This window comes from Sapajus apella, unplaced genomic scaffold, assembly GCF_009761245.1.
Source record: "Sapajus apella isolate SASKATOON/1434 unplaced genomic scaffold, GSC_monkey_1.0 scaffold93, whole genome shotgun sequence".
Lineage (NCBI taxonomy): Eukaryota > Metazoa > Chordata > Mammalia > Primates > Cebidae > Sapajus > Sapajus apella.
In genome coordinates this window covers 5,820,841-5,826,033 of record NW_022437033.1, presented here as the reverse complement: position 1 = coordinate 5,826,033, position 5,193 = coordinate 5,820,841, and the positions used below count along the sequence as shown (strand labels likewise).

The 5,193-nt window shown below is 37.6% G+C and overlaps 1 pseudogene across 1 annotated transcript; it reads left to right on the top strand.

Moving 5' to 3' along the window:
- Positions 1 to 455: 455 nt before the first annotated feature.
- Positions 456 to 1,333, top strand: LOC116535276 (annotated as a pseudogene). The gene has a single exon (XR_004262130.1). The product of XR_004262130.1 is annotated as a 40S ribosomal protein S4, X isoform-like (transcript).
- Positions 1,334 to 5,193: the final 3,860 nt, after the last annotated feature.

The following is a 5,193-nucleotide window of genomic DNA, read 5'->3' as shown; positions in this document are numbered from 1 at the left end:
TGATGATTTCATTGGGGTATGCACATGTCCAAGCTCATTAAACTATATATATTAAATATGTACAGTTTTTGTTTATCAATTATATTTTAAAAATTGTTTGATAAAAAAGATATATTGGAATAAAAAATATCAAGGGACAGATTATCACAAAGAAGAAACTGTCAGATTTTATAATTTCGAATACATAAAATGCTGCCATATCTGCACTTTGCACAAGACCTAAATAGTGATATGCCACCATGCATACAGCCAGTAAAAGGAAAACCATAAAACAAATAAACAAGCAGAATTCCTTTACAGTACGGTATTGGTGTTGCCTCTTGAAACCTGACAGAAGGCTGTCTGCATTTTTTCCTCAAGCTGAACATTCACTGTGACTTGATTTTATTCCCTTGAAGCATACAATCTAAGCTGACAGGACAAAGACTATAGCTTGGAAGTCTCTCTAGCTCTTTCCTTGCCTAATGCAGCCATGGCTCGTGGTCCCAAGAAGCATCTGAAGTGGGTGGCAGCCCCAAAGCATTGGATGCTGGATAAATTGACTGGTGTGTTTGCTCCTCGTCCATCCACCGGTCCTCACAAGTTGAGAGAGTGTCTTCCCCTCATCATTTTCCTAAGGAACAGACTTAAGTATGCCCTGACAGGAGATGAAGTAAAGAAGATTTGCATGCAGCGGTTCATTAAGATCGATGGCAAGGTCTGAACTGATATAACCTACCCTGCTGGTTTCATGGATGTCATCAGCATTGACAAGACGGGAGAGAATTTCCGTCTGATCTATGACACCAAGGGTTGCTTTGCTGTACATCGTATTACACCTGAGGAGGCCAAGTACAAATTGTGCAAAGTACGAAAAATCTTTGTGGGCACAAAAGGAATCCCTCATCTGGTGACTCATGATGCTCGCACCATCCGCTACCCTGATCCCCTCATCAAGGTGAATGACACCATTCAGATTGATTTGGAAACTGGCAAGATTACTGATTTCATCAAGTTTGACACTGGTAACCTGTGTATGGTGACTGGGGGTGCTAACCTGGGAAGAATTGGTGTGATTACCAACAGAGAGGCCCCCTGGATCTTTCGATGTGGTTCATGTGAAAGAGGCCAATGGCAACAGCTTTGCCACTCGACTTTCCAATATTTTTGTTATTGGCAAGGGCAACAAACCATGGATTTCTCTTCCCCGAGGAAAGGGTATCCGCCTCACCATTGCTGAAGAGAGAGACAAAAGACTGGCAGCCAAACAGAGCAGTGGGTGAAATGGTCCCTGGGTGATATGATAGATCTTTATGCATAATTAAAAATCATGTGACATGATTAAAAAAAAAAAGTCTCTCTAACCTCCCACAGCTCAACGTTTAACCTACCATTTTTAAACACAGCAGTGTTCAGTGAATGCCTGCTAAACCAGTGGCCTTTAATGTGTGGTACATGGCCCCATAGGTAACAAATAATTTCCAAATGTTCCAGAGAGATACTACATCTAAGAACATTAGTTATCTGATCCTCCACTTTCTTATTTGCTCTCTAAAACTCACCTGTCAGAACACCCCTCTGGTCTAGATCTCATGTAGGTTCTGCTTTCACATGTCTACTTGAAAATTGAAATTATGCTTATTCCAATTAAAAAAAAAAAAGCATCCAACTAACATACCTGAATTCTTGCTTGAGTGCCTTAGGTTGTACTGACAACCTCCTAAGGTGCTAAACAAAGGAAATTTGACACAGCAGTGAAACATCCTTTAAACAAAGAATGTCAGTAGCAATCTGGTGTGTGGACTTATCTCGGGATGTTCTGAATTCAGATATATTGTGGTGTGGGTGGGGATAGAAAAATATTGTTTGATGAACTTTACCGTCACATCCCAAGTATTTTCAAAGAACTCACTGGTCAGTGGCATTTTGTGAGAGCAAAATAAATACAACACTGTTAAGAAATACGGAAAGTGGTGGTGCTTTATTTCAGACAGGTAACAAACTCAAGGTAATGCATTGTGTATTTTCCACCTTACATTTAAATTTTAAAAATGAGAAGCAGACATGGAGATGCTATTAATACACGTATTTGAATTGGAAGAAAACAAACTCAGACATTTTCTGAAAAATTAAGTCTTATTGGTTAGCAATGAAGACTGTTTTGACAATTAATTTATTTGATAATAAAATTCCAACTTTTTTTCAAATGTAGATTCAGGGAGAACAACAGGTTTGTGTGTTACATAGGTATTACCTGCATAATAATGAGAATTGGGCTTCTAGTTTATCCATTATCCAAATACGCCGAATAGGTAATTTTTCGACTCTCATCCCACTCCCCTACCTACGACAGCATTACAGTAATAATTTAATTGTACTTCAAAAAATAAATAAGAGTATGATTGGACTACTATCATTGTAAGTCCACCCCTCGGCACACTGGCACCCATATGCATCTCCTTAAACCATATTTAAATCTCCAAACAAAATGACAACAACAATGTGTATTTCTTATTCTAAATACGTCATTCTGCCTAATGTAAAATAAATATCTTCCCTACAAATAAAATGCATAGAAGCTTTCCCAGAAGAGGAGGTGAAGTACTTGAATGATGTTTACTTTTCTCCGTGATAGTCAGTATCTTAAATACTCTGATGCAAAATTAACAATACTTTAATAGTCAGTTAAAGTCAATACATCTTATTGTATAAGACAAGGGAATAAAAGAGAAAATGAACAAAGACATTTGCCATACACACACACACACACACACACACACACACACACACACACACACAAAGGTTACCGTGGTGTCAGGTTGTTAGACCAAACAGAATCAAAATTAGATCAGGTTGTTAACCAAACAGAAAGGAAACACTCACGACAATTACAGTCCTCAATTCTATAACTGATCACATGGGGTTGTGGCTGGTATTTATATCTAATTTCTTCTACTACACATTCTGTGTTCCCTTTGCCGACAACAAGCACATTAGCTGTTCATGGTTTATTACCTGGCAGGGTGATCCACACCTTTATTCCTAAAGGATCTGGGACATTTATAATTCTGCCTGGATTGGGTTGTTCTGCTTTCCATTGCATTAATCACATAAGAGGTCTCCTGTATTCCAAACAAATTCTTCCTTACTTCCATTGTGTAACAGTAATTTTCCTTGTTAGTCAAGATCAATCACTTCAGCCAGCATGTAGCTCCTTTTTTGGCTCATTGACTCAAAGGCATGAGGAGGGCAATGTGGCTGGGTGTCAGTCTTCTAGTTCAATGGAATCTTGGCTGTGTCTCCTGGTGGAAGCTTTTCTCCCTCTGGCACTAAGACCTTTGTGCTAGCAAAGTATAAAGTCATGGGAACAGGAAACAAAATTTCTGCTAGTAGGTCATTAGGGGTAATGGTGAGTGGTGTCAATCCTACTTTCACCCCTTGATTCCTGAATCAATAAATCCTGGCTATTACACCATGTATTGGAAGCTGCTTCAGATTATAGGTAATCTTCTGGAGAATCTCGCCCCAGCCCTGCAAAGTATTGCCACCTAGCTGACACTGTAATGGACCCTTCAAAAATCAATTTTATCATTTTATCAAATGAGAAATTTTAGGATAATGAGAAACATAGCAAGACAAGCATATTCTATGAACATGGGTCAATTGCTGTTCCAAACCATTAGGAATAGCCCATGAATTAATATATAATTATGTATATGGCCCTTCCTCCTTTCAAGAAAAGTGATCAACCAGGTGTGCTGCTCAAATTTCTGCCCACTGTGGGAATTCCCCTTTACAACTGTCCTTCAGGGATATCCCAGAAAGGGGCTGCAGTGTTGCAACTGTTTACTTTGAGTTGGTACATACACATCATGCAAAACTATTTACAAACGTGACTTGAATTTTTTATTCCATCCTTACAAGAGGACCTTAGAGGAGTGTTAAACATGAAATAAAAAGACTAACACCTGGAAGGCAACTGCAATTAAGAAAATAAATTGACCAAATCAATCCCAAAGTTAGAGGAAGAAAAGAAATGACTAGAATTAGAGAACTTTATAAATTTGAGATGCAAAAATCCACACGGAAGATCACTGAAAGCAAGGTTGACTGAATAAAATAAACAAGATGAATAGGTCACCAGCTAGATTAACAAAGGAAAAGAAAAAAAGAGAAGATCCAGCTAAGGACAATCAGAAATGATGAAGACAATATTACAGCTCAAAACCACGAAAGTTCTGCAGAGAATACTACATACAATTCTTTGCACAAAATTAGATAGCATAGAGGAAATTGATAAATTCCTGCAAATGCACAATCTCTCAAGATTGAATCAGGGAGAGATTGAAGCCCTGAATAGATCAATATCAAACTGTGAAATTGAATCAGCAATAAAACACCTATTGACCCAGAAAAACCCTTGGGTCAGATGAATTCACAGTCTAATTCTACCAGTCCTATAAAGAAAAACTAGTACCAATCATACTGAAACTATTCCAAAAACTGGAGAGGAGGGACCCTTTCCTAATATGTTCTATGAAGCTAGCCAGCATCAGCCTAATACCAAAATCTGGCAGAGACGTGATAAACAAATCAAATATCAGGCCAATAACATGATAAACATATTCACAAAGATCATCAACAAAATACTAGCAAATTGAATCCAGTAGCAAATCAAAAATTCAATTTACCACCATCAAGTAGGCTTTATTCCTTGGATGCAAAGTTGGCTCAACATACATAAATCAATAACTATTATTAAACATATAAACATAATTAAAAGCAAAACCATATGATCATCTCAACAGATGCAGAAAATACATTTGATAAAATCCAACAGCCTTCATAATAAAAAAAAACCCTCAACAGAATAGGCATAAAATAAATGTACCTGAAAATAATGAGTCATCTATGACAAACCCACAGCCAACATCATATTGAACAAGTAAAGCCTAGAATCATTTCCCTTGAGAACTGAAACAAGACAAGAATGCCCACTCCCACCACTCCTATTCAACATACTACTGGAAGTCCTAGCCAGAGTAATGATGCAAGAGAAAGAAACAAAATGAATCTAAACAAAAAAAGGAGGCAAACTATCTCTCTTTACTGCCTATATGATTCTATGCCTAGAAATTCTCTTAGAATTAATAAATAATTTTAGTGATGACAGATCCAAGACAGCTCTGGAGTTCAGTTCCCAGCAAGAATGCA